The sequence below is a fragment of the Bactrocera tryoni genome, unplaced genomic scaffold (assembly GCF_016617805.1).
Source record: "Bactrocera tryoni isolate S06 unplaced genomic scaffold, CSIRO_BtryS06_freeze2 scaffold_11, whole genome shotgun sequence".
In the NCBI taxonomy this organism is placed as follows: domain Eukaryota; kingdom Metazoa; phylum Arthropoda; class Insecta; order Diptera; family Tephritidae; genus Bactrocera; species Bactrocera tryoni.
In genome coordinates, this window is record NW_024395824.1 from 19,581,842 (window position 1) to 19,589,976 (window position 8,135).

At 35.7% G+C, this 8,135-nt stretch overlaps 1 protein-coding gene across 1 annotated transcript in view; it reads right to left on the reverse strand.

Annotated features, from left to right (window-relative positions):
• LOC120779735 (host cell factor) overlaps window positions 1-3,431 on the reverse strand; it is a 60,951-nt gene extending 57,520 nt beyond the window's left edge. Inside the window, exon 1 of the mRNA XM_040112110.1 lies at window positions 3,146-3,431. The gene's annotated coding sequence lies outside the window, so the exon portion shown is untranslated. The remainder of the gene's footprint in view (window positions 1-3,145) is intronic.
• Between the last annotated feature and the right edge of the window lie 4,704 nt (window positions 3,432-8,135).

An 8,135-nucleotide genomic window follows, 5' to 3' on the forward strand; every position in this document is an offset into this window, starting at 1 on the left:
CATTAGCATGTTGATTCCATCAGGGCCAATGAATTTGGAAGATTTTGCTTAAAACTGCCGGCTAAAGTAGCTCGCGCACCTCTTCGGGTCCGAAGAGGAATGACCATTGGATTGAACCTCAGCTAGGTCGTCGTGTCTCTTCGGGTTAGATAAAGCTTTGACAGTAGGCCAAAGCTTACTCACACGCGTATTCGACGCAGTACACGCCGGAGGAAGCAGAGGAAGAGGAAAACCTACACTACGTTGGAAGGACCAGGTGGAGGAAGACGTGGCTACGCTTGGAATATTCAATTATCGCCACCTAGCGAAAAGAAAAAACGATTGGCACGGTGTTGTTAACTCGGCTATAATCGCGTAAGCGGTGTCTACGCCAATTAAGAAGAAGAATAAACAAAAAATTAGTGTTACCATATGTTGTAATGGAACAAAAATAAGAAAAAATAAAGATTATGACGTCATAACTAAATTCATTATCGTGTGATGAGCAATGTAAAATCTTTCATAACTCTCATTATCTTGATAAATCCCGGTGCTGGATAGGCCAGTTATTTTTTTTAAGCGAGGTTAAGTGTTGGCCGCCAACCCAAAAAGGAGATCAACGCGGGGAAACTTTAGTATACCATCCCACGATTTCAGGGTTAAAAGTGGTATGATTGGATAGGGCTGATGCTTTAGATTAAGAAAATATATAATTATAGCCTCCGCAAACCTTTTGTTTTCGAGATATTTGCATTTTAAGTTGAAAATTTCGCTAATTTCAATTTGCAATATTTATGTAAAATATGAAATGCTTATTTTAAGCAAATATCTAAATAATAAATATAAAATAAATATGTAGAAATATTGCAGTAAAGTGTAAGTGTATATGAAAGAAAAAGTTACTATAAATGGAGAAATTGCAAATTGAAATTAGCGAAATTTTTAACTTAAAATGCATATATCTCGAATACTTTAAGTTTGCGGCAGCTATAATTGTATATTTTCTTAATCTGAAGCATCAGCCCTATCCAACCATACCACTTTTAACCCTGAAATCGTGGGATGGTATACTAAAGCCGACCCATCAACGCAAAAGAACTGAGCACGCCCAGGTGTTGGTCCGACCAAGGATTATTTTTTTGAAGCGCGGCCAAAGGCCACCGATGCAGAAGGGAATTATATTCAGAAAACTAATGTGTTATATATTTCCTGTCATTGGGGTTTTATTTTTCTTTATTTCTTTTGGTTATTCTGTAAAATATGAATGTAAGGTAGCACTGGGCACGATTCCGATTACTTTGGCGGAGGGGTAAAAAAACCGAATTTCCGTATAAATGGGGTATGTACGGATAGCGGAGCTTCTCCAGAGGAAGAATATCCAAAAATAATGTAAAAATTACTAATATTTTTTTAAAATATTCACGGTTAAAAGTTCAAAAATTTGCACTAATAACACATGGTATTTCTCTATGTTTCACTAAATTTTTTCACATTTTTTACTTCGTATATTTAAATACACACTCTAAGCTTTGAAATAAGCTTACATTTCACTTTTATTTTGCTTTATTTTACCTAAATTTATTAATTCAAAAATCATTTAGCACACTCATCGTTGAAAAGGTTAGATTGTTTACAATTATGAGGAAAACGAGCCTTGCCACATCTTAAACAGTAAATATGTAGGATTTTTAACAATTTTTCTTTGTTTGTTTTATCGCGTGATTCTTTTTTCTATATAAACCATAAAAAATACTTTCTACATATGTATGTATATGTGTAATACGTAATTTATGTGACTGAAGTACTTTCGCGAAGTACTCCTTTATGCGTTGGCGGCCTTCGGCCGCGCTTTAAAAAAATAACCCTGGTCGAGCGAATACCCGGGGTGGCTGAAGTACTTTCACGTAGTACTCTTTTCTGCGTTAAAAATAAAAAAATATATATTCTTTTTGTTATAAAGTGGTGAAAGTGGTTATATTCTTTGGTTATTATGCACTCATATTCAAACAAAATTTAAGTTTTCGTTATAAAATTGATAAATTTTGATTATTATTTGTCAGCGATTTCCATTTATATTTTATATAAAATGGTTATAGTTTACGGTTATCATGCACTCATGTTGAAACAAAATTTGAGTTTCCAACGGTACCTTCAAACCGCGGCGCCAAAGAAATCGGAATTGTGCCTAGCACTGATTATTAGTTAGAATGCAACCCTTTTGTTATTGTGTGAACAAAAATAAATGAACAAAAGTTAACTGTTGAATAAAAGTTATTTTTGCATTTATTAATTGAATTAGTGAAGTGTTAATGGATATAAAAGTTAAAAATATAACAATAAAATTCAGTATAAATGGGAGAAACACGCATTTTAAATAGCTCAATTTTTGAACTTTAAATCCCGATATCTCAAAAACCATAAGTCAGCGGCACTATATGCATATATTTTCTTAATCTGGAAGACCTTTCCTATCCGTACATACCCATTTTAACCCCGAAATCGAGGGATGCTATTCTAAATCGCAGCCTTTTTTTCTTATTTCTATTCCATTAAAACATATGGTAACACTAATTTTTTCTTGTTTACAACCATTTTCTTATTTTATGAATAAATGGATTTTAACTAAAGTTTGATAAGGAATGAAAGTTATTTTTGCACTATTTATTATAAAATAAATGATTAGAAACGAATTATTGAAGCGTTAGTGGATATAAAAGTTAAATATATAAATATAAAATGCATTTTAAATAGTTGATTTTTTGAACTTTAAATGCAAATACCTCAAAAACCATAAGTCAGCGGCAACAATATAAGTATGTATATATTCTTGATCTGGAGGACCTTCTCTATCTGTACATAACCATTTTAACCCCGAAATCGGGGGATGCTATTCTAAATCACAGCTACAATAAATTATATATTATACATCTAGTAAAATGTTTATGCGAATGTTCACATAATTATTGTTGTCATTAATTGTCAATTAAGAAATATATTTACGAACGAATATCTACATATAGTTTCCTTTATATATACAGTTTATAAGAATACATACATATGGCTCTTTACGCAAGTGTACGAATACAAATAAAACAATTTCTGGACAACAAATTGATGTATCTGTATCGCTGCCAGTTGCAATACTATCCAACACATTTATACCCACACAAATCCTTTCGATTCAGAATGAATTCGTTTCAGTCACAAAAAGTATACAACACAAATACTTAGAAATCAATCCGCACTATAGTTTGACGCCACTAATATCTTTTAAGTTAACAAAATGTTGTCTTAATATAGTTTTCACACTAAACAATATTTATAACAATTAGGGTCTTCATCTACATATTTCTCACATCCTTTAATGCACATATACTAAACACTGTAAATTAAGTAAGCTTCTATAAAGAAAAAGGGAAGAACAAAGATGGCAGCTACTGTCAACGAGTAACGAGTAAATTGGCGTGCTCTATAGGTTAAGTGTTACCAACTTTTTTAGTGTAAGAATTGAACACTGACAGGGCATCTCGACAGGCAGAAATTCATGGCATACTAACTGTGAAATCTATTGCTATTGCCGTTGCCAAATCTGAATGTGGGCATTTGTTGTCATAAAATAATCATTTGCGAAAAGGCTGATATAGCGCATGTTTGGAGCTCTCGAAAAATTTATTTTATCATTTGTGAAATGCCGTCGGATAGGTAGGTTCGAACTGATGTTTTGAGCTCTTAAACTGTTTAATTCTCTTATGTGGAAAATAAAAAAAAGAGAAAGATGCTTTTTTTCACAAATGTATTTCTGGGAAAAGTAAGAAAAGGAGAAAGATCCTTTTTTTACAAATGTATTTCTGTGAAAAATTAAAATTCACATTTTTGCACTACTATAGGATAATTCTGGCATGAATTTTACATACGAATTAAATAATAAATTTAAATTGAGCAATGATATTTTGTTTTCTGTTTGTATGAGTATATTAAATTTAAAAGTTCGCTCATCTCCAACCTATTTTGCATAATTTTCCTGTAAATTAACAATATTAAATTATATATTGATTTTTTGGAAAAATGTTATTCTGAAAATTTACTTTTTTTATAACATTACACAACCGTCTGAATGCTCGCTCTACTAAATTTAATAATACCGAAACGAAAGTGCCGTCTGTATATGTGTAAATGAAATACGTTGCCACCTCGAAATTTTCATAGAAATGAAAACGGGCCTGTCAAACTACTGAAGTGACAGCTTATTGCTTTCAATATATGTCATACCAATTAGTATCCCATATATTGCTTTCCATAAGCAATAGGGAGTCTCCACAGGCAACAGACACGGCAATACAGTTAGTATACCATAAATTGTATCCTGTCGAGATGCCCCGTGATGAAAGGTAACCAAGTTAAGGGGCAAGAATGATAGAAACAAGATTGCGCAATTACGAGTTCAAATTTTGTTCGCTCTGCGCATCTACGTCAAGTGCTGAACACATAGAGTGCGACAGGCAGCAGCAGCACGACAGTGAACTGAAAACGTCGTTGTGCATCTTACTACATGTACATTTGTGAGAAGCAGCAACAACACAATGGCCGCCATGTACACAAGACAACGCAGTTGTCCATTTTGTATGTACACAATTTCGCTGTGGCCATACTTATACCTTGCACTTCACTGAAATTTTAATATTTTGTTCAAAGTGAAAATTTGTATGCGAAAAATAAGTAAATAGGTATATTTGTTTTAAATTATCAGTTGTTATTACTAATGATATAATAGAGCTATTATATGCTTTTATTTGTAAAATAACGCCAAGTTTGTTAGAGCTTTGAATAATTTTACAGTTTACTCATTAGTGGCATCACCATTCTACCTTCTATTTCTATCTTCCATTCTATTGTCAACGTAGACGTCCTACTGCCGTTGTCAAATATAGGAATATGTTGAAGTTAGCGAGAGCGACAACTGTCGGCTTGCAGTCGTGTAGTCGCGCAGCTGTCAAAATAACAGTGTCCATAAGAACGTGTGTATTTTAATATTTGACAGATGTAGTTTGCAGTCTGTCGCGCTCTATGTGTTCAGCACTTCACGGTTGACCAACGTACAATCAGCTGATTTTCAGTTGTTTGTTTTTCTTTGCAATAAAAAAACTTTTGTATTGCAGGTGTGGGCACTCAGACAAGTCGTACCACATCTGGCAGCACTGTTTGTCAGTTATTCTATTATTTCATTTTCTTTATATTCTTCCTGGAAATTTACAGTTTCAACTGAATTCTAAGCTTTTCACGCCAACAAGTGAAGAAGTCTTTTGAGTTATCTTAATAAATAATCTGTAATTTTATATAAATGTGGTGTATCATTCGCCACATAATTGGTGACCCCTACAATTGAACAGCACACCGTAACTGGAACAACTACAGTGTAACAACACTACATCACCTAGCCGCCCAGTTGCGCCTACGAGGCCGCGCAACTGTAACTGGCGCAAACGGCCAACGCAATACGCCACCTGTACGCCTACGGCCTCGGCAGCGGACAAGATATCCAATGGGCATCCAACACCGACCTTACGGGCCTCTCGCCAGCCATCATAGAGGCGCCAGCCGCCGGCGATGGTGCCACGACCTACTACACTAACGCCAGCGATTTGTATCAGCCGAATTTGACTGGTTCAGCGCAACAACATGGCCACAACCATCAACAACAGCAAAATCCGCACGTACAAATGCAACTGCAATCGCAGGTGCAACAGCAACAGCGCAGCAACAGCAACAACGGACGCTACAACTGCAGTTGCCATTTCAACATCACCTATATTAAACTTAAATCACTATCTTTTCAACAGGACTTGTCGCTGGAGCAGCGCACATAAGTACAGTACCGCTTATCTACCAACCTCATCATCAACCAATATCACAACCTCCGACCACATACCAATTGTCGCAGGCACTACAAGCCGTCATCATGCAACACGCACAACCAAAAATGACGCTACAAACACTGCAGCACATGTCAACGGTACATATGATCGACATCATTTAGAGTCCACAATGTATCGCTTCATCTGCAGTGAATACGGCTCAACGCACTTTGCATCAGTCGCCGCCTCCACGTTACATGCAACACTATCAAGTGCACAACGCCACAATCAGCCCCCGCCCAGGTTGCCAACCGGCCGCCACGTTACGCCTCGGCACCCTACATTTCGCACTACCAACAATGGTAACCCATCGCCAACTATTCATTTACGACCGCACATCGAATACGAATTTCCTCGTCGACAATGGCACGGATTTCGGCAACTCCGCTTTCTCGTAAACTAAAAATAGTAACTTCTTTTCGACTGCAAGCTGCAAACGGTAGCAAAGTCGGAACCTACGGAGTTAAGGCGCTCAACTCAGTCTCGCACGTTTAGGCTCCTATGCAACCGTCATAGCCCTAACCGAGAACTGCACAACAACCACTTAACCATACCAATTGACAATAGTACGCCGCACAGCCGTACTCTCACCGAGCAAATAAATTCGCAACAACTACTTAACCATACCAATTGGCCAGTGACAACAGTACGCCGCACAGCCGTACTCTCACCAAGCAAATGAATTCGCTACATACATCAACCAGCCTAACTGCACCAAGCACCCGGACTAGGACCTAGTAAAGGAACTGAACCTTAAATAAGTCTAGCAGGACTTTATTTGAGGGGGAGTACTGTGGGCACTCAGACAAGTCGTACCACATCTGGCAGCACTGTTTGTCAGTTATTCTATTATTTCATTCTCTTTATATTCTTCTTGGAAATTTACAGTTTCAACTGAATTCTAAGCTTTTAGTTTTTAAGAAGCGTCACTTCTTGTACAGACGCCAACAAGTGAAGAAGTCTTTTGAGTTATCTTAATAAATAATCTGTAATTTTATATAAATGTGGTGCATCAGCTGCCACACAGGCATACAAAAACATGAATATCATCAAAAGTTAACATCAATATAAGTGAATATTAATAAGAGATATCAACATAAGTGAGTATTTTATAGTGAACATTTACTTACATATTCATTTCATTGCAGTTTCTTTGTATTATTGAATTTTGTCTCTATGCTGTGTTTGTTTCAACTATATACATACATATGTACATTTCTGCAAATAAAAACATTGAATATTTTGTGACCAATTATCAATTTATTGTCTTATTTAATATTCTTTTTTTGCTATACATATGTTCAATTAAGTTTTTATTTAAGGAACGAATCCCAAATTACATTCTAGCTCTGAAAAACAATCCTTTTACTTTCGAGCTACAATTTACAAAATTACTTAAATCTAAGTGCTTCTGGACGTAATTTGTACATATATGCAAATCAGTACCATTTACGTCGTCAAATACTGCTTGCCAGGCTCTCATATGCTCCATTAGCATATCTGTTGGTTTTGAGAGTCCTCCTTCAGAAAGGTGATCCAACCCAGTATAAGACGAACAATTTTCTGAGTTGCCACAAATTTCGGGGTTGTCTTTACCGAGTTTGTGGCAGATGTACCCTGCCAAATTCTCAAGTCCGTCGTTGTTGAGAATCTCCAAGTCATCATTTTTTTCAATTGGGTCAGTGGAATTTAGGTCAACACGTTGAAAAATATTACCTGGAAAAATATAATAAACATAAATAAATTGTTTGTTAAGATTATTATTATAATTAGGATAAGAAACAGTGGTTAGTATGCAAATCCCTTAATTTTTCAATTTATGTATATGTAATGAACTTTAATACATACATATATTTTGCAACATACTTTTTAGAATTTGGGCACTAACCTGGCCGCTGGTGAAAATGCAGCTAAGTTTTTGCTCCAATTCATTACTGTGGTATTCCGAGGTTTTAATGGAAATCCTAAGGCGTTTAATTTCTGCTGACTGCTCGTTTTTGCACTTATTCAAAGTTCTAACAACACTAATCACCCTTTGTCTAAAAAGAATAAGAAATACACATATGTACTTATGTAAGAAAAAGACACTTCATCAATATCAATAAGGACTGACATTTCTATTTCCAAATGCAGTATTTTCTCGTCTTTCTCATCGATGACCTCCTCTCCTGCAGTTTGAGGTGCTTCTCCAACCTCGTCTTCTTGAATTACTTGAACAGGGGCGGTATTCTTCAACATTGTTGT